This window comes from Triticum dicoccoides, chromosome 7A (genome assembly GCF_002162155.2).
Source record: "Triticum dicoccoides isolate Atlit2015 ecotype Zavitan chromosome 7A, WEW_v2.0, whole genome shotgun sequence".
Lineage (NCBI taxonomy): Eukaryota > Viridiplantae > Streptophyta > Magnoliopsida > Poales > Poaceae > Triticum > Triticum dicoccoides.
This window is the reverse complement of record NC_041392.1, coordinates 124,285,479-124,307,978: the sequence shown is the minus strand read 5'-3', so window position 1 is coordinate 124,307,978 and position 22,500 is coordinate 124,285,479. Positions and strand designations below refer to the sequence as shown.

Here is a 22,500-nt window from a genome sequence, read left to right as displayed (position 1 = left end):
CGAGTAAGAAAATGCACAGTGTGAAATTAAGACATGGGTCTATGAAAAATCTTGTTGGCCATTCCCTAAAATTATCTTCCCGCCGCATCACTTCAAGGAACACAACAACCTTCAACCATAGTTCATTTGGACACTTCAACACAAAGTAAAATTGAAGCTAATGTAAACAAGAAAATGCAACCTGCAAAGTGATAGAAAACATTCATATAACAAAATGGCGAGACTAATGCAACTCAATGCAAAAATCATTGCGGCTAAGCCACACCACTCAATGTAATGTTGTCGTTTGATTAAAATAACGAGACAAATCTTAGTAAGACAAATTCCAAATACGTATTTGATACTTTGGTGGATACAAACCAGAGGCATGGTTTTGTATGCAAGTGAGTGATGAGACGAATGTGTCGCATTGTCCCTTCTTAATCACACAAGCAACATTTTGTACTATTTCTCTAATCTTTTCTACCATATGGTGCGCGCGCGCGTGTGTATGTGTGTGTGTGTGTGTGACTACCTTGCAAAGATACCACAAAGTTTTTTTTAACTTTCTAGATTCGATTTTATGCATAAACCGATTATCAAATGGAATGGCTTGGTATACCAGAGCTCAGCACAAAAATTGAGAATTCCCGTTTCGGTAAAGGTTCAACATAAACCAAAGCCTTTCTCGTCTTAGTTGGATTCTTGCAAGCCACCCTTTTCTGATGATGGTACACCAACCTGAACATGACAAAAATGACGAGACAACGTTTGGTGTCTTGGTTTCGCTGCTATGTTCAGTGTGTACCTTGCAAAGATACCACAAAGTTTTTTTTTAACTTTCTAGATTTGATTTTATGCATAAACCGATTATCAAATGGAATGGCTTGGTATACCAGAGCTCAGCACAAAATTTGAGAATTCCCGTTTCGGTAAAGGTTCAACATAAACCAAAGCCTTTCTCGTCTGAGTTGGATTCTTGCAAGCCACCCTTTTCTGATGATGGTACACCAACCTGAACGTGACAAAAATAACGAGACAACATTTGGTGTCTTGGTTTCGCTGCTATGTTCAGTGTGCACCTTCATTGCACACAGGTGATGATGACAAGTGGTAGGCTGAATAGGTAGTCAATTGGTCAGCCACATGAATATCATCACGCAACAGCCCTTATCCAATTTCATCCCCAATTTCTGATTGAAAAGGTTTCTAAAGAAGATTAGGAGGATTCTAATCCTTAGGATATTTTGATTCATATGATTGTACTCCATATGATTGCTCTTTTCTAGTGCCTTATACTGCAATTGCGGAAATCATACATAGCAATGTTGTTACACTTAAGCAGCATTCAGAAGAACATGAACTAGACAGTGCATTGTTTCCACTACATAACACAAAATGAATCAATCAAAGCAAGGACAACTTACTTTATCACCTCAGTAGCACATCATATGAATCTCCTGCCAATGTCAGTGCTTTCAAATGCTACAAACTTGTGTGGCATCTGCCTGTGCAGGACACACTTAAGCTCAGATTCAACCACAAGGCCACAGAAACTTGAGTCCACCATAGTGTCATGAGTTTGCTGCAATAGCACAAACCCTAACCCCGACTACAACATCTCACAAATACGAAGTTGAATGGAACAAACCCTAACCCCGACCCTAGCAGAGGAGAGGACAAAGTGAGCTAACAAACAAAGTACTCCATCTGCATGCTGCTAAAATTGCTCATGTATTCGTTATCGTTGGAGCTCTCGTTGCTCTTGGGCCACGACGGCATGGTCGGCGGTCGCGACGCGTCACCGTCTCCGGAGTGTGAGCAAAGAAGTGAAGAAGAGAGTGAGTTATGAAGGGGGAGAGTGAGTCGGCGGCCACTTTGACCTGGTCGGACCAGGTCATAACGAGCCTAGGGGATAACGATTGTCAAGTGCCTGCCATTAGGCATCAGTGGAGCGTGGCCTGAAATGTGGGCCACCGTTGTTATTTTTTTGTTTAAAATGACTAAAACGGTCATCAACAAAAAATGTAGTTTTTAGGGACGAGTTACAAAAAGGGATAGTTTTTGGTCAAAATTTTGAAAGTTGTAGTTCTGTGAGGCGGTCACCCCAAAACAAGTAGTTTTTTTTTGTCAAATACTCCAATTTGCGAGCACTATCGCCTTGTAACAATGATCCAACTGTTGGTGACGGCCAGCAAAACGGGCGGCTCGCCATCGTAGGAGGTTTTGCAGAGATTCAATCGAGATGATTCTGTAGTGGCAATGGACACCGCCGATCCGAGGAAGGAGGTGGATCGAGTACGACTAGGCGAGCGGCTGCTAGCCTGAGGAAACGACAACGTTGTAGGGTTCTTCATATTGTGAGAGAGGAAGAGCTGTCGGATGGGAATTGTGGAAGGTAGGAGGAAAACATGTAATACGTCACATCTCAGGACTGTCCATTCGGGATCAGATGTAAGACGTATAAGCAAAGGGGATGCTCTTGATTTTTTTTCGTCTAGAAAAGCAGCCCATATGACACCTTGCCTAGGAGCAGCTCACGCAGGAAAGAGGGGCATCAATGGCTGAAAATGATTCAAATTGGAAATCCAATTACCAAAAGTGTGATGTATGGGGAAGCTCTGCTAGGTACAATTCTACTCTCTTGCTTTGGATGGCATTTTGCTTCTTCGTTTTTTTTCTTTCTATTCCCACGTTTTAGGAATTTAGCAAACCAAAGAAACTCTGAACACTCTCTTTGGTTGTGTTTATTGTAATTCGAGCATGAGTTTTTACATTTTTAATTTGACTAATAAAACATGTATAAATCATAAAAAATGTATGGTTAGAAGATGAAGAATCTAAAGATACATCTTCTGTACTATATAATAAATGTCTCCCTAATCAAATCGAAGGCCTGAAAAACCGTGCATGGCTTATAAATCCAACACGAGAGATGAAAAGCCGTGCATGGCTTATAAATCCAACCTAAAAAAGTAGCAGTATATATGTTGTCATAAAAGGAATCACTTCCATTTTATTTCATGCCAGAGACTGCCATTTCATCGTATGGATGTTGGATTAATCTAGGAAAATCAGCCTCATTCGGTTTGGAGGAAGCCAAAATATAAGATAGGAATAGTACAAGAATTTGATAGGATGACACTTGCCATCCTAGGAAATTGTCTTGTCTTGTTCCTGCATACAAAATGAGTTTTGAGTGGATGTGTAGATTTCTCCAAAAACATAAGAAATAAATAGTATTCCTACAAAATTCTCGTACGTGTTTCATACAAACTGAATGCATATGTAGGAAATTTCCTTCTGAAATCTTTATTCCTATGTTTTTCCTTGTAAAAATCCTTCAAAACGAATGGGGCCTAACAGCTCAAGCTACATCTCTACTCCTAACTAGTAGAACGCCCGTGCGTTGCTACGGGCTACGATCCATACAAATAAATCACACAAATGGTCATATCCAAGGTCAAATCTTATTTCTCCCTCATATGTCCTAACATGTTAGGACATTAAGCGAGCTCCCCAAAATTTAACCGTATGGATACTCCGGACGCCCCCAAATCCCAACCCATATGTTATCCCAACATGCGGTCCCAACACGAAAACCCCACCCCACGACGCACACTTCCCTTTCCTGCCTTACCGCTCAGTTTCCCATCTTAGCAGGTGATTTCTCGCTGGGGTCTTCTCCTTTAAAACCGGATAACGCTCACCTCATCTTCGCCATGGTGCCCTCTCTCTTTCACACGATACTTATGGACCGCTCGCTCATGCAGTTTGCTGCAAAGAATCTCACATGAAATGTTATACATATGTCACATTGGTTCACTATCCTATCTATGATGTCGTGACAGTAGTTTAGAAACTCTCCTAGCACTCCAAATACCGGCAACAAAATCTCCAAATATATAGCATCTGAAGCTACCATGAAATAGGACACTAAACAACATTTGCAGCAAGCAATCAATTTATGCACCAAGCACACTGAGCAGAAGCAACAAGCTATCAAGATTTTTTCTACTCACAGAACTGGCAAATGTGACTAACTCTGTAAGAAGCTTTGCCTTCAGAACCTAAAAATGGTATAGTCCCATCACTACTTCAGCTGCTCTCTGATCTCAATAGAAAACATGGAGATCGTCTAAAAAACAGAGTACACTTTGGCTGCACTTAAACAAGCTTGCTAAAAAGAAACTTCTCAGGTGACGTAAGAAAATATAAGTAACTTCCACTTGACAGTCGCATCATTTGACATATAGATTTTCAGTTAGCATGGCAAGTGAAGTGAGTCTATTGATTAAATTACATAGTTCATTGTTAAATGGTAAAACACAGATTTAGAAGAGTTGCCAATGCACATCTGTCAAATATGCTACTGTATACTTATGTGAGCTGCCAATGATCATCATCATCTGTCAAATATACTACTGTATACTTATGTGAGCTGCCAATGCTCATCTCAAGAAAGGATTGTATACCCAAAAGACCAGACCTTATACGGGAGTTATTCTATGAAACAATTTCAAAACGGCTCACCATGTATCCACTGCTAGTAGTGTCTATAAAAGAGCTCTTTTCCCCTACATCGGCGAGTTAATACTTTGATCTCTACCAACTGGAAGCACAGATAACTATATTTAAAAACAGGGACATCTGCTATCTTCATGAGTAAATAAACAGTAAAAAAGCAGAGGACCAAACCCAAATATTTTCATGAATGTTACAGATCATTTTTGTTAATGTGTAAGTACATCAGACATGTTCCAACAAGCAGGAAAATTGCAGAAACATACAAATGATCAGGCGAATATTTGAGAGCATTAATTTTGATCTCCCTCCTTATTGATTAGTAGACAGAATATAACATTCAATCTTTCCATGTGCAGCTGCTGGCAACCTCTGTCATTTAGTGAAGAGGTGGTAGCTGTGGTGTCAGCAAAAAAATAAAAATAAAAATGCATTGATGTATTGCAAGTTTCTTGAGACCAATATAATAGCTTTGAAGATTTCCTACACAAATCCCGGCCTCATGGCATTCCAGACGGCCTATGTAGATGAAGCAAGTGCAACCATATCTTGTAAAAGAAAGATATATCAGCTTTGCAACGGTACTCCTGAAAATATCTCAATTAAAAATACACATCTCTCTATGGTTCCACCTTCATCATAATGTTACAGTCCTCAAGAATTTAAAGAGAAAGAAAGGTTTCCACTTATACTCCTCTTTTTATGTGTTGTGTCGTTCTGTTAGTCCACTGCATATGGAATATATTATGTGCTTCGACATACTTCCTGGTAATATGGAAGAAAGAAATATATTACAAAAATCATCCATATGTCAGTCAAAGGCTGAACAATTACTATTATGAAATAGAACAATATTAGACGTGATGGAAGATGGTTTCAAAAACACCAACGACACGCACTCGTATTTTAAAGTCTTCATAGTATAGAGTTATCTCCCTGCAAGTTGTGTGTGCTAAATAATCACAACACTTGGATAGCACCTACACATGGGATTATATATTCAATCCACATAATCAGTTCGTCTGCTTCTATAAATTAAGAATTGCATAAAGAAGTATGTGTCTATCTAGTAGTACTCCCTCCGTCTAGAAGCGAACAAAAGCAAGCACACAGGTGATGCCTATTTCTTTGCAACAGATGTGTGTCGCCTGATGCAATGTGGGGAAAACAATATGTATATAGTGATTTTACCTCAATAGATATTTTGGTAGCTCCACTCCATAAGTATGAAATTCGTGATGTTGAAAACCTGAAAAAAAAAGGAAAATAATGATCTCGGTGGCAATTGTGTCAGCTGATGAATAGGTACGACAGTTATTTGAGGATTACAACTATTCTCTCCCATTGAATAATGGCTTGAATTCTTTCAAGAGAGAACCATACAGTAAAAAGCTTCAGAACACAATGTACTCTGAATCAGACCATATTCAGGCCATATACATCGAGCTTATAGCCTTATACTACCAAAAAATCAGCTAGAAACCTAGCAAGTATCTTCAAGGATCAAGAACTTGAAAGAGGAATAATCATGTATCAGGGTATCTGTGACGCCCCCGATTCAATCGTACACTAATCATACACGCAAACGTGTACGATCAAGATCAGGGACTCACGGGAAGATATCACAACACAACTCTACAAATAAAATAAGTCATACAAGCATCATAATACAAGCCAGGGGCCTCGAGGGCTCGAATACAAGTGCTCGATCATAGACGAGTCAGCGGAAGCAACAATATCTGAGTACAGACATAAGTTAAACAAGTTTGCCTTAAGAAGGCTAGCACAAACTGGGATACAGATCGAAAGAGGCGCAGGCCTCCTGCCTGGGGTCCTCCTAAACTACTCCCGGTCGTCGTCAGCGGGCAGCACGTAGTAGTAGGCACCTCCGGTGTAGTAGGGGTCGTCGTCGACGGTGGCGTCTGGCTCCTGGACTCCAGCCTCTGGTTGCGACAACCAGAAAGAAAGGAAAGGGGAAAAGGGGGGAGAAAGCAACCGTGAGTACTCATCCAAAGTACTCGCAAGCAAGGAACTAAACTACATATGCATGGGTATATGTGTAAGGAGGCCATATCAGTGGACTGAACTGCAGAAAGCCAGAATAAGAGGGGGGGTAGCTAGTCCTATCGAAGACTACGCTTCTGGCAACCTCCGTCTTGCAGCATGTAGAAGAGAGTAGATGGAAGTCCTCCAAGTAGCATCTCCAAGTAACATCTCCAAGTAGCATATCCAGGTAGCATCTCCAAGCGCATCTCCAGTCGCATCGCATAGCATAATCCTACCCGGCGATCCTCTCCTCGTCGCCCTGCGGAAAAGCGATCACCGGGTTGTCTGTGGAACTTGGAAGGGTGTGTTTTATTAAGTATCCGGTTCTAGTTGTCATAAGGTCAAGGTACAACTCCAAGTCGTCCTGTTACCGAAGATCACGGCTATTCGAATAGATTAACTTCCCTGCAGGGGTGCACCACATAGCCCAACACGCTCGATCCCATTTGGCCGGACACACTTTCCTGGGTCATGCCCGGCCTCGGAAGATCAACACGTCGCAGCCCCACCTAGGCAAAACAGAGAGGCCAGCACGCCGGTCTAAACCTAAGCGCACAGGGGTCTGGGCCCATCGCCCATAGCACACCTGCACGTTGCGTACGCGGCCGAAAGCGGAACTAGCCCCCTTAATACAAGAGCAGGCTTACGTTCCAATCCGGCGCGCGCCGCTCTGTCGCTGACGTCTGAAGTGCTTCGGCTGATACCACGACGTCGGGATACCCATAACTACTCCCACGTAGATGGTTAGTGCGTATAGGCTCGTAGCCAGACTCAGATCAAATACCAAGATCTCGTTAAGCGTGTTAAGTATCCGCGATCGCCGAACAGGGCCAGGCCCACCTGTCTCCTAGGTGGTCTCAACCTGCCCTGTCGCTCCGCCACAAAGTAACAGTCGAGGGCCGTCGGGAACCCAGGCCCACCTCTACCGGGATGGAGCCACCTGTCCTTTCAGCCCCCTCGTCAGAATCACTTGCGGGTACTCAATGAGCTGACCCGACTTTAGTCACCATCTGTATAGTATGTATGTATGTATAGTATATACCCGTGATCACCTCCCAAGTGATCACGGCCCGATAGTATAGCAAGGCAGACTGACAAGAATGTAGGGCCAATGATGATAAACTAGCATCCTATACTAAGCATTTAGGATTGCAGGTAAGGTATCAACAGATGTAGCGACAATGTCAGGCTATGCATCAGAATAGGATTAACGAAAGCAGTAACATGCTACACTACTCTAATGCAAGCAGTATAGAGGAGAATAGGCGATATCTGGTGATCAAGGGGGGGGGCTTGCCTGGTTGCTCTGGCAAGAGAGATGGGTCGTCGGTGACGTAGTCGTCCACAGGGGCATCAGCATCGTCACGGGGGCTACCGGAGAGAAGAGGGGGGAGAAACAGTAAATACATAGCAAGCAAGTGCATAACAGGTCAACAAGCAGAGCTAGACGTGTTCTAACGCGGTATGAGGTGGTACTGGTTAAGGGGGGAATCATCCGGGAAAGTATTCCCGGTGTTTCGTGTTTTCGGGCAGAGGAGCCGGAGGGGGAAAGTTGCGGGTTCGATAGGTTAGGGGGGTGTGGCGGATGAACGGACTGCGTATCCGGATTCGTCTTGTTGTTCTGATCAACTTTCATGTAGAAAGTATTTTCATCCGAGTTACGGATTAAAAGATATGATTTTCTAAAGATTTAATCATTTTCTGATTTTAATTATTTATTTAAATTCAACATTATCCAAAACAGTATTTGCTGACGTCATCATGACGTCAGCATGACGTCAGCAGTCAACAGAGATGTTGACTGGTCAACTGACGTGTGGGTCCCACTAGTCATTGACTGTTTAGTCTAATTAGTGTGTAACTAATCTAACTACTGTTTAATTAAACTAATTAGTTAGTTTAGGTTAATGTAATTATGATTAATTAACTTAATTAATTAATTAATTAAATTATTATTTATTTATTTTATTTATTTTATATATTATTTTTAATTCCTTTTTTTTTAACAAAACGTTCTGGGGCTGGGGCCCCCATGTCAGTGGCCCCAGGGGGCCTAACGGAGCGGTGGTTAGTGGGTGTGGACGCTCGTTGACAAGCAGAGGCCATAGCCCGGCGTGTCAGGGCGCCGGTGGCCGCGGTGCCCGAGACGGGGAGGCATGGGAGGAGCGGCCAGGCGAGGTGGGGCGCCAAGGGCGCGACCAGTGCGGGCGGAAGTGGTGGTCGTAGGCCACGGCGGGCGTGGGCGGACAGCGACGGGAACACCCGCAGCATCAGCCACCGAGACCAGCACCGGGGGAAGCACGGGGCCATCGGCGAGGCGAGGGAGAGGCATGGAGCCTCACCGTGATTCGTAGGGACGGGGGCAGCGGGGGTCGGGGTGGTCGACGGGGACGACGACGGAGAGGAAGCAGGCCGGAGGGGAGGAGGCAGGCCGGCGGGGAGGTCCGGCGAGGTCGTCCTCCAGGGGGGTGGCGATGCGGCGTCGACGAGGTGGCGCCGGGGACGGCGAGCAGCGTCGGGGCGCCCAGATCCAAAACGAGGAGGACGAAGAAGCGATCCGGCGAGGCGGCTCCGGCGACGAGGACGTGGGGCGACGGCGTGGAGGCGACAGGCGACGGCGGGGCGACACGGGCGGCAGGGGCGATCATCAGCGGCGGGGCGCGCGGAGGTGGGCGCATGGAAGGACGAGGCGAGCTCGGGGGAGGTGCAGGGTGGAGGCGACAGCAGCGGGGCGGCGCCGGCGACGAGGTCGCAAGGCGGCGCGGGATCGGGTCCCTCCCAACGATCCAGATCAGGCGGAAGGGAGGAGAGGGACGAGGGAGAGAGTGGGGGGTTGTGCGGTCTTGGGTGCTAGGGTTTCGTGATGTGGGGTGGATAAGGGAGCGGTGGTGGGCTGGCCGGTTGGCCCTTGCCAGGTTCGGCCCGCCTGGTGGGGTGGCCGACTGGGCCGGCTGGGTCGAGGCCCAGTGGGGGAAGCGGGGGTTCTTTCCCTCTTCTTATTTTTATTTGCTATTTTTGCTCTCTTTCAGTTTCCTTTTATTTTAGCTTTAGTAAATTACCAAAGTGGCACCTAAATAGCTTTAACAAATTTATGCCACTGCCACAATAGTTAAATACTTATGACAATTTAATTTTGAAAATGTTTATTATTTTTAAAGCATTTAAATAATTGTATTTGCTACCGTTATATTCATTTTAGAGTATTTAAACATTTTATAAAAGTGTGGTTTCTCCACCATAATTACCTATGCATTATTTGGCTCACTCCGAACATTTTAGTTTTAATACTTGAAAACTTTTATTGTTTACATGATTTTGAATTTGAATTTGAATCGGTTTTTGAACTAACGAGAAATTATCAACAGTAACCGAGGTGACGTGGCATCCTTAGTAGAGGGTTACTGTAGTTTAATTACCCGGGCGTCACAAATCTCCTCCACTACAAGAAATCTCGTCCCGAGATTTAAGAGGTAGTGAAAGGGGGGAAGGTTCGGTTACGAATCTATCGGGTCTTCTCATTCTGGCTTGCTCTTCTCGAAGAGAACCGATCCAATACATTGATGTCTTCATTTCTCTGCTTCAGGTCCTTATGATGAAGTCGGCATCTTTTCTTCGGGATCTTCATCGTATTTACGAATAGGTAACGGGGTAGATCGAAAACGACAGAATGCTATAAGGGTAATAACCTGGGATTAACCCATGAATGAGCATATGAGTACCTCTCGAGTTGAACAAATAGAACACATCGAGAGTAAAGTTGGAAGGTCCAACAAGAAGTTTCAGGCAGTCAGGCAATCGTTCAATGCCTAGTCAGAAGGTGAAAGGGGTTTCAAGCAACGAAATAATTATTGTTTCCGATGCCAGAATCGATGATCTCATCGGAAGGTGGCTCATGAATTACGTACGAGTCCACGCGAGAGGAATAACTTTGGGAACAGGGGGTGTATAGGAGAGTCAGGTTTCGATCCTGTGGAACTGTGGGTTATGGGCCCACCATGTGGGTTAAAAGTAGGAAGGGCGGAGACGTTTTGCGTGATCATGCAAGAAAGGCATGTCAGAGGATAGCCTGTCGATTATGTTGGCAACAACGTCGATACCAGGGGCGAGGGACGAAGAGAACCATTTTCCTGCTCGTTGAACGAGGCGGACCAATAGGCAAAGTTCTCGTCCATCGGTGGTTACCGAAATGTCATCAACAAAAGTAACAGGGTCTTACTGACCGAGTTGTACACCAAGGTGTTTGCACAAGTAGGGAATTATTATTGTTTATATCATATAGATCATAGAAAGGGTTTAAATAAACCAATGGAAAGGAAAGGTGATTTCCAGGTTTAATCAAAACAATGGGGAGGAAAATGTGTATACACACATATTACAGGGGTATATCCTTCCCTAGGACAAGCGGGGCATGATATCCATGACAGGATAGAAGTAGAGAATCATTGAGGTAAAGGGAGAGGAATTTCATGACGCTACCCATACAACGGTGTTTGGATAATTGATAAAGAGAATTTAGCATTGTGCTTCAAATGTTCTTGTTGATGAACGGAGTACCACAGACATGCTTCGAGATAGCATTGACATGGTCTTCAAGCAAAAATCGGATTTTGGATACTCAATGGATCCATCAGGAACAGCTTATAAAATAGGTTTTACAATTTCCTCCAGGAAGAATGGTTATCCTTGCAAAAGAAATTATAACGATAGGTCCTCCAGCCGGGGGGGGTGGTGCTAGGCATGACATCATGTTACCGGGTCATCAAAGGATCAATATCATAACTCTTGGAAAGTTGTCCTAACCATCATATCTGACGGAGATTCAGGTAAGATTGGTGTCAGGATACCTCAGGCTCAGGATGCCTGAGAAGAAAGGTGCAACACCAATTGACGGGATGACACTGTAAGATTCTCGGGATATGAACTATGAAGTGACTTCCGTTAACAAGAGTTCATCATTAACCCAAGGAGAGGACAAGGAGGTGTCTGGTGAACTCAACGGCAATTCACCGAGATTCTCAAAAGATGGATTTCCACCATTAAGTGAACAAGGAGATAACATTTGTCAGATCAAATGATAAAAGGAAGTATGCTCGAGGAAAACATACACAATTAAACATTGGTTGAAAGGTGCGCCCGAAATATGGGTTGGGTTGCACGACCAATGTCAGAATGGTGATTCAATAAGCGAAGGACTTAGAAAGAACTATTGCCCATTCACTTCAAAGCAATAGGGTTGTTAGAATTTTAGAATTCACACGTCATAGTTCCATTGTCGGTATTCCGGTTGAAAACAATACGGGGACCAAGGAATGAACGAAGATGGCAAGAAGTATTATGTTATGAAGAATTATTAAGAGATGGTGAAATTCCCACCACATTCTTGACAAAAAGAGATGGTAATACTTCCGAGGTAAGGAAGATCAAATGCTGGGTAGCAAGGAACTCAAGGTATAACACCAAGCATGAACAAGCTTGTGTTGGTGGGAAGGCAATAAAGTGGTCGATGATAATACAATTCATCGAGGGCAAGGATGGTATTTCTCATCATGAATTCAATTGATATCATGGATGAGCTCAGAATGTTGATGATCACGACACCTTTGTCGCGAGAGTTCATGAAGATGTAATCGATCGGCGACGACATCAAGTCAAAGTAATGATGAAGTGAAAGGTTATTGGAACCATAGGTACGACACAAACCTGAAATCAAGATTGTTGTTCAAGGCGAACTGATATGACGAGGAAGATCGACGTAAGCTTAGCTCATTGTCAAAAGTTGTGCTCCGAGATTAAGGACCAGGTAGCACAGTTAGAATTTAGCATGGTAAGGATATAACCTATCAGGCTAGGAATGACATGATCGGGTACAAACTCGTAAGTAAAGAATATTAGTAAGAGTTGTTGAACCGTAATGCGGACTCGGTTCAATTATCGGTGTCTTTGAGTGTTTAATAACTCAGAGTCCATGAAAAATTGTAATCAGTGAGTATGTAGTACTTGATGAAGAACTCATAGGAAGTGAAGCAGTACCATGATAATCTCGAGATACCAGGTGGTAATACTCGACGACAGATCAAACTAGAAGTTGAACTGGGGTATTGCTCTATAGAAGACAAGTGCTTAAACTTGCACAGGACATGATATTTAAAGGAGAACATGGTCAGAACCACGATTGCAAAAAGGCCAGATCTCAGATATAAGATGAACTTATACCAAGGGAATAATTGATTTTAAAAGAAGCTTCGATGAGAAGATGTACATCGTGTCCATGGGCATGAACGCAAAGTTCAAGGTCGACTCCCACTTCTCCAATGCACAACCTTTCATTCACTTCTCGCACTCAATAAAGTTGTAGTTTTGAAATTTTATCTGGCAAAATACCAGAAGAGTACGACTCGTGAAAACTTTCGAGTTCTCACCCATTAAGGAAGGCATAGGTTCAACCCATCGGGGCATCTTATAACCATATACCAGAATCTTTAGAAGTAATTAACTCAAGCTCAAAGACAGAGCATGGTTAAGAAAGCAGAGGATACAATTTACCAAAGGCATTATGTATCAGAGGAAAGGCTCACAAGGTTATTGAATATGAAGGGCGTTGTCAGATAAAATCCAACAAAGGATTTGGTGGTCCACAAGGGATCTGACGTGAGCATCGGTACTCAACCAGAGGAAGAAGAATGCACGGGCATCATATTATAGAACATCGGAATGATTCGATGCTTAGATAATAAAGGAATTTCGATTTCCAAAACAAAGGATCAGAAGCAATGCTCTGAGTAGGGATGGATAAGTTGAATATACCAGAGGCACAATTGACGACAAATAGTTTGGTCGAGAACCAGCTCATGTTCAAAAATGATGTCTGAGCCGGAAGGATAATTTAGAAGGGTTGATAGATGATTGTGTGCATTCGCACACATGCTGAATCAATAGGATCAAAATGACGGTGCCTAAGGATACTAACGAATATTGCCAGACATATGGAAAGCATCCATAATGCAAGCAGACAAGTATTGCAGAGCAATAAGCTATTAAGGATTTTTGGAGGATCAAATAGTATTTCGAAGACCATTGTGAAACACATGAACAACTAGGGATGAGCGGATACTCGACAAGTGCGAGGATTTATTCGAAGGGGTATTCATGTGGCAAAGAACTGCTAGGCAGTAGGCACGAAGTATTCTCGGAACAATAGAGAAAACTTCGGGTATCTTGTAATAACAAGAACAATGGGGAATGATCGTAAGAACGGCAAGTGTAAGTAGTTATCCATAAGGATTTATCGGTGGTAGGGAATAGCAAAAGTGATGGGCACAAAGTCTCGAGAGAATATCTAAGAGTATCTCCGAAACCTTCTGGTGCAGTCGGTGACCATCTGGACTGAAGGGGCTCTCCGGGAGAAAGTATTTTCGAGAACCTAAAGTTAGTTTTTAGTAAAAATCGTTTAACCCGAATAGAAGAGGGTTCAGAATCCCAGAGTATAGGTCGAGGAGTAAAAGATCCTACTACCACCTGATGGCGACGTGGGCCCGTAAGGCTCATAGCCATGTTAGTAAAAGTTTTATAGTGACTAGACTCGACTTCGGCCAAGGAGTGTGGAAGGGGGATTCCTACAGGCAGTCGGCTCTGATACCAACTTGTGACGCCCCCGATTCAATCGTACACTAATCATACACGCAAACGTGTACGATCAAGATCAGGGACTCACGGGAAGATATCACAACACAACTCTACAAATAAAATAAGTCATACAAGCATCATAATACAAGCCAGGGGCCTCGAGGGCTCGAATACAAGTGCTCGATCATAGACGAGTCAGCGGAAGCAACAATATCTGAGTACAGACATAAGTTAAACAAGTTTGCCTTAAGAAGGCTAGCACAAACTGGGATACAGATCGAAAGAGGCGCAGGCCTCCTGCCTGGGGTCCTCCTAAACTACTCCCGGTCGTCGTCAGCGGGCAGCACGTAGTAGTAGGCACCTCCGGTGTAGTAGGGGTCGTCGTCGACGGTGGCGTCTGGCTCCTGGACTCCAGCCTCTGGTTGCGACAACCAGAAAGAAAGGAAAGGGGAAAAGGGGGGAGAAAGCAACCGTGAGTACTCATCCAAAGTACTCGCAAGCAAGGAACTAAACTACATATGCATGGGTATATGTGTAAGGAGGCCATATCAGTGGACTGAACTGCAGAAAGCCAGAATAAGAGGGGGGGTAGCTAGTCCTATCGAAGACTACGCTTCTGGCAACCTCCGTCTTGCAGCATGTAGAAGAGAGTAGATGGAAGTCCTCCAAGTAGCATCTCCAAGTAACATCTCCAAGTAGCATATCCAGGTAGCATCTCCAAGCGCATCTCCAGTCGCATCGCATAGCATAATCCTACCCGGCGATCCTCTCCTCGTCGCCCTGCGGAAAAGCGATCACCGGGTTGTCTGTGGAACTTGGAAGGGTGTGTTTTATTAAGTATCCGGTTCTAGTTGTCATAAGGTCAAGGTACAACTCCAAGTCGTCCTGTTACCGAAGATCACGGCTATTCGAATAGATTAACTTCCCTGCAGGGGTGCACCACATAGCCCAACACGCTCGATCCCATTTGGCCGGACACACTTTCCTGGGTCATGCCCGGCCTCGGAAGATCAACACGTCGCAGCCCCACCTAGGCAAAACAGAGAGGCCAGCACGCCGGTCTAAACCTAAGCGCACAGGGGTCTGGGCCCATCGCCCATAGCACACCTGCACGTTGCGTACGCGGCCGAAAGCGGAACTAGCCCCCTTAATACAAGAGCAGGCTTACGTTCCAATCCGGCGCGCGCCGCTCTGTCGCTGACGTCTGAAGTGCTTCGGCTGATACCACGACGTCGGGATACCCATAACTACTCCCACGTAGATGGTTAGTGCGTATAGGCTCGTAGCCAGACTCAGATCAAATACCAAGATCTCGTTAAGCGTGTTAAGTATCCGCGATCGCCGAACAGGGCCAGGCCCACCTGTCTCCTAGGTGGTCTCAACCTGCCCTGTCGCTCCGCCACAAAGTAACAGTCGAGGGCCGTCGGGAACCCAGGCCCACCTCTACCGGGATGGAGCCACCTGTCCTTTCAGCCCCCTCGTCAGAATCACTTGCGGGTACTCAATGAGCTGACCCGACTTTAGTCACCATCTGTATAGTATGTATGTATGTATAGTATATACCCGTGATCACCTCCCAAGTGATCACGGCCCGATAGTATAGCAAGGCAGACTGACAAGAATGTAGGGCCAATGATGATAAACTAGCATCCTATACTAAGCATTTAGGATTGCAGGTAAGGTATCAACAGATGTAGCGACAATGTCAGGCTATGCATCAGAATAGGATTAACGAAAGCAGTAACATGCTACACTACTCTAATGCAAGCAGTATAGAGGAGAATAGGCGATATCTGGTGATCAAGGGGGGGGGCTTGCCTGGTTGCTCTGGCAAGAGAGATGGGTCGTCGGTGACGTAGTCGTCCACAGGGGCATCAGCATCGTCACGGGGGCTACCGGAGAGAAGAGGGGGGAGAAACAGTAAATACATAGCAAGCAAGTGCATAACAGGTCAACAAGCAGAGCTAGACGTGTTCTAACGCGGTATGAGGTGGTACTGGTTAAGGGGGGAATCATCCGGGAAAGTATTCCCGGTGTTTCGTGTTTTCGGGCAGAGGAGCCGGAGGGGGAAAGTTGCGGGTTCGATAGGTTAGGGGGGTGTGGCGGACGAACGGACTGCGTATCCGGATTCGTCTTGTTGTTCTGATCAACTTTCATGTAGAAAGTATTTTCATCCGAGTTACGGATTAAAAGATATGATTTTCTAAAGATTTAATCATTTTCTGATTTTAATTATTTATTTAAATTCAACATTATCCAAAACAGTATTTGCTGACGTCATCATGACGTCAGCATGACGTCAGCAGTCAACAGAGATGTTGACTGGTCAACTGACGTGTGGGTCCCACTAGTCATTGAGTGTTTAGTCTAATTAGTGTGTAACTAATCTAACTACTGTTTAATTAAACTAATTAGTTAGTTTAGGTTAATGTAATTATGATTAATTAACTTAATTAATTAATTAATTAAATTATTATTATTTATTTTATTTATTTTATATATTATTTTTAATTCCTTTTTTTTTTAACAAAACGTTCTGGGGCTGGGGCCCCCATGTCAGTGGCCCCAGGGGGCCTAACGGAGCGGTGGTTAGTGGGTGTGGACGCTCGTTGACAAGCAGAGGCCATAGCCCGGCGTGTCAGGGCGCCGGTGGCCGCGGTGCCCGAGACGGGGAGGCATGGGAGGAGCGGCCAGGCGAGGTGGGGCGCCAAGGGCGCGACCAGTGCGGGCGGAAGTGGTGGTCGTAGGCCACGGCGGGCGTGGGCGGACAGCGACGGGAACACCCGCAGCATCAGCCACCGAGACCAGCACCGGTGGAAGCACGGGGCCATCGGCGAGGCGAGGGAGAGGCATGGAGCCTCACCGTGATTCGTAGGGACGGGGGCAGCGGGGGTCGGGGTGGTCGACGGGGACGACGACGGAGAGAAAGCAGGCCGGAGGGGAGGAGGCAGGCCGGCGGGGAGGTCCGGCGAGGTCGTCCTCCAGGGGGGTGGCGATGCGGCGTCGACGAGGTGGCGCCGGGGACGGCGAGCAGCGTCGGGGCGCCCAGATCCAAAACGAGGAGGACGAAGAAGCGATCCGGCGAGGCGGCTCCGGCGACGAGGACGTGGGGCGACGGCGTGGAGGCGACAGGCGACGGCGGGGCGACACGGGCGGCAGGGGCGATCATCAGCGGCGGGGCGCGCGGAGGTGGGCGCATGGAAGGACGAGGCGAGCTCGGGGGAGGTGCAGGGTGGAGGCGACAGCAGCGGGGCGGCGCCGGCGACGAGGTCGCAAGGCGGCGCGGGATCGGGTCCCTCCCAACGATCCAGATCAGGCGGAAGGGAGGAGAGGGACGAGGGAGAGAGTGGGGGGTTGTGCGGTCTTGGGTGCTAGGGTTTCGTGATGTGGGGTGGATAAGGGAGCGGTGGTGGGCTGGCCGGTTGGCCCTTGCCAGGTTCGGCCGGCCTGGTGGGGTGGCCGACTGGGCCGGCTGGGTCGAGGCCTAGTGGGGGAAGCGGGGGTTCTTTCCCTCTTCTTATTTTTATTTGCTATTTTTGCTCTCTTTCAGTTTCCTTTTATTTTAGCTTTAGTAAATTACCAAAGTGGCACCTAAATAGCTTTAACAAATTTATGCCACTGCCACAATAGTTAAATACTTATGACAATTTAATTTTGAAAATGTTTATTATTTTTAAAGCATTTAAATAATTGTATTTGCTACCGTTATATTCATTTTAGAGTATTTAAACATTTTATAAAAGTGTGGTTTCTCCACCATAATTACCTATGCATTATTTGGCTCACTCCGAACATTTTAGTTTTAATACTTGAAAACTTTTATTGTTTACATGATTTTGAATTTGAATTTGAATCGGTTTTTGAACTAACGAGAAATTATCAACAGTAACCGAGGTGACGTGGCATCCTTAGTAGAGGGTTACTGTAGTTTAATTACCCGGGCGTCACAGTATCTTTGTTTTGAAAAGAACACATCCTGTGTGGAATGTGGCTGGTAACATGTGCTCATTGTTCAGGGTGTGTCGAGATCTGCAAGTATTAGCACAAGAAACTCTTCAGTTGTAACACAATCTACCAATGCCTGAAACAAATAGAATTATTGAAATGGCCTACCATCAAATGTGTTGAAACCTAACGAATCTAAATCTAACAATGTCATTCTTGTGAAATATCATCAAAAAATAGTTAATATAATAAATAAGATAAGTAGACACACTGAGCAAAACATGAGAAATATTTTGCTTCTCGTAATACAATGATCAAGATACAAATGCAATGATTAGAGGGGACACAAAAAAGGCCTTGGCATTAACTCATATGAAGTGAAATAAATGATAGGTTTGTGTTAACACTCCAATCTGATGCATAAGAACTCTGAATTAAGCATCACCAAATCGAGAAATACTTGGTTCTATAGTCCCATGCATGAACATTTCTACACTTTCAAGTTTTTGGATCAACGACACTAAATAAACAGAGCATCTAACAAAAAAAAACATCATGTTACGAAAGCATTTCCCATGTCTTCTGTTATTAGGTCTATACAGGATAGTATTAGTCCAAAAAAGTGAAAGAGTGTAATGAGAAGGTCTAGCAAGTATATATATATACTTTTGCTAAGCTGTGAATTTATGGTTACAGAGAAGATCCTAGAACTGTAGAGTCAACTCACATAAAAGGGAGCCAAACAGGGAAAGCCATCAGAGACAAATAGTCCTTAAATCATCCTTCAGATAGCAATGTTGGAATTGATATACATATTGTAATAATTTCCTTTAAACTGCAGTTTTTTAAAATGAGCTCATCTACTGTCGGCTTGTCATATTTAGGTGCAGTCAAAAGAATCCAACTCAAAAGCTAGCAAAGCTCCATCCTGGATACGACAGAGTACGGGCATATTTAAGCATTGACTGCTTGATCAACTGTGGCTTGTTAAATATTAATTGTACCTAGTTAAATAGTAATTGTCCCTACTTACATGGTATAAGGAACACTTTCTCAACAAATGCAATGCTTCGGTAACTATAGACCATAATGCTTCAGTAACCACACAGTTTTTCTCTGTTTAGTTGCAAGAACAGGGCGAGTAGAAACTTTTTTTTGCCTTCATTACCTCGCAGACTAAAATAGAAAGTGAGGCACCCTGACTCGATGTTCCTGAAGGCGCCCTCGCTATGGCCTAGTTCACCCTTCTCAGGGCCAGGAGTAAAACCACAACTTGCCTCCTCAAAATACCAGCAGCACCAACTCATCAGGCATGCGTGCAAGATAACAACATATCATTCAGAGTTCAAACCAAGTAAACAAACATATGCATCAGGCACTGGTGCATCCAAAGTTTAACTCTATTCTCCTCCCATTTAATGGATGAGGCAAATCTTTTGCCTCCGTTTCGAAAAAAAAAGTTTAACTATATCAAGAGCTAAAAACAATTAGCATGTCATATATGGCAATCTGTAAGAGCTAAAATAACAGCCATATAGATACCAGACCTTACTCCCTTACAAGACAGCGTCATAAAAACTCTTAAATCAGCACCAGGATCAATTCATCACACCAAACCAGTCATCATGAACTGATGATACTTGGGGTAACTTGTCCAAATGAAAATAAAATTAAACCATGGTGGTTCAGTTTCAAATAAAAAGTGCATATATCAGTTCGAAGTGGACTCGCCATGCGTTGACTGAAAAATAACTCATGTGCCAAGAAACATAATCTTACATCTGACTTTTAACAGTTTAGCTGACAGCAAAATGGCTCATTCAAATCAAGCAAATATCTAAGATGCAACCTTTATTTGTCATCAAGCACTGAAGAGCTTGTTGCGCATAGATTGATGCCCAGGAGAAACAGAGGGGGCTAAAAAACACAACGCTCAGTGCTTGTAGATCTGGCCATAATAATTGTGAGGTGTGCTATTATGACCACCACAATACCATGGGTGGAAAAGCCACTTAAACTTTCAGTTTAGAACAATACATGAACGAGCTTTCTAACTTCTAAACTATGCATGCTTGCAAAACTAAAAACCATACATGACCACAAGTTTGCTGCAACAAATTCAAGAAGAATTCGCCACAGCAAACTGAACCTGAAAGATAACCGATATATATGATCCATGTTGTAGGACACCGTACACAACAAAAAGGAAATGAAGTACGTACTATTATGCATCTGAACCATATTGACTACCGATGTAACCTGTGTTGATGAATCTGAAAAGGCTGCGACTTGCTCGGAAATTCAAAGTGCGTCATAACAAGCTTGATGGTCGGCCGCACACACTCTCGAAGGCGACCAGGGAGAGGTCGATGCAGGTGATGCCGCCGCCAGCGAAGCCAGAAGTTCCAGCACATGTCGCTAGTTGCCGCACCTGACCTCAAGGATCTGCAACACATCAACCCACAACATATGCTCAAATCAGTAAATGACAGAGAGTCCCACACGAGTGATATCAAGAATCAGTGGTGGATGCAGCTTCCAGAACGTGCATCAAGTGAGCGAGTTCCAAATCATCTAATCACTTACAAAGAGAACTCTGTCATGTGACTGAATACCACGTCTCAAAGATGACCATGTGGGTTGAGGCACGAGCAAGGGTGAAGGCACCATTGTTTTGACCATGCTGTGACAAAAAGAGTGATGGGAAATTAGGAGCACAAGCAAAGGTGTTTGGCTAAATTCAAGAAATCAATCCAAATCACAGAGTGGGGAAATTAATCTAATCTTGTCAAGGAAGACTTCTCCAACTCCTTCAAAGACTCCTGCAACTTTTGCTCAGGGGCTTCACCATGCCACCAACTTCTTCAGGTGCCAACAACATGAACAGATAATGGGGTGGGAGGAGGAAGGGAACAGAGAAGGAGGAGGGAGAAGGGAGAGGAGAGAAGAGGGGGAAAGAGGAAGGGGTGGAGATACCTGTGATAACGGGGAGGCGGCAGTGCGGGACAGGAAGACTCGCCGCCGGCGGGCAGGATGAAGAGCTGGCGGCTCCAACCCTAGCTTGCGCGTAAGAACTGCAACCGTCGCACACAACCAGGGCATCCATCGTCTGCCGTCGTGCTCCAGCGAGCCGGCGACCGAGGGTTGCCTGGAGCGGAGGTGGAGGCGACCAGAGCCGGCGGCGGCGCGGCGCCGAGGTTGGTGTGATGGCGAGCTCAGGCGTTGAGGCGGCGGGGCAGAAGCTGCAGGAGACGGCGGGGGGACCTCGAGGCCGAGCTCAGGCCATGGCTTCCCTGGCTCCAGAGCCCGTGGCGGCGCCGGATGCAGCGGCGGGGCGAGGAGGAGGCCGGCCGTCGGGGAGGCAGGAGCTCCTCGTCCCCTCGATCCAGATCGGGATTGAGGAGGGAGCAACAGGGGCGCGAGGGAGCGGGCGATAGGTTTAGGTTTTTTCGTCGCTGGTTAACCTTCGTAGGTCTTTTTTCGTTGGTTAACCTTGGTAGGTCTATTTTTTTGTACGTGGATGGGTGCGGGTTGGGGCCTCAGGAGGAGGTTTTTTCGGTTTCTGGTGGGTAAGTCAGAGGTGGGAGGAGGTACCAAAAAAAACCATGTGAGGTGGGACGAAAAAAAACCTGGAAGCGAGACTACCAACTGCTCCATTAGGAGTAGAGATGGACGAATTGGTTGAATAGTCCCCCCCACTTTCAACCGGTTTATTTTCAACCGGTTTATTTTCAACCGGTTTTTCTTCGTCCCACCTCCCACCAGCCCCTCCCACTGGTTTTTCTCTTTTCTCGTCTGACCGGCAATACCCAACGTATTTATGGTAATCAATTATAATTAATCCACATATAGTAATGAATCAATCCAGGTATGGTAAGGTCATAACTCAGGAAATTTTGAATATGGTAATTATATGATAATAAATTTAAATTACTCCAAAGGCTATCAATCCAGGTATGGTAAGGCCATAACTCGGGAAATATCGAATATGGTAATAAATTTAAATTACCACCAGGTATGGTAAGGCTATCCACGTATAGTAATAAATCATATAGTAATAAATCATAATTAATCCACGTATAGTAATAAATCAATCCAGGTATGGTAAGGTCATAACTCAGGAAATTTTGAATATGGTAATTATATGGTAATAAATTTAAATTACCCCAAAGGCTATCAATCCAGGTATGGTAAGGCCATAACTCGGGAAATATCGAATATGGTAATAAATTTAAGCGTATAGTAATAAATCATATACTCCCTCCGTTCCTAAATAATTGTCTTTCTAGAGATTTCAACAAGTGACTACATACGGAATAAAATGAATGAATCTACACTTTAAAACATGTCTACATACATCCGTATGTTGTAGTCCATTTGAGA

The 22,500-nt window shown here is 44.8% G+C and overlaps 1 long non-coding RNA gene across 4 annotated transcripts; it reads right to left on the bottom strand.

The window, feature by feature from the left end:
• Positions 1–5,302: 5,302 nt before the first annotated feature.
• LOC119334682 lies at positions 5,303–21,602 on the bottom strand. Of its 4 annotated transcripts, none has more exons than XR_005161490.1 (4): positions 21,094–21,602; positions 20,704–20,800; positions 20,377–20,562; positions 5,303–5,752 (listed from the first exon to the last, which is right to left on the bottom strand). It is a non-coding gene; the product is annotated as an uncharacterized LOC119334682 (long non-coding RNA). The 4 variants fall into 4 exon arrangements; XR_005161489.1 differs by lacking the exon at positions 5,303–5,752 and adding an exon at positions 19,316–19,397; XR_005161491.1 differs by lacking the exon at positions 5,303–5,752 and adding an exon at positions 19,322–19,389.
• Between the last annotated feature and the right edge of the window lie 898 nt (positions 21,603–22,500).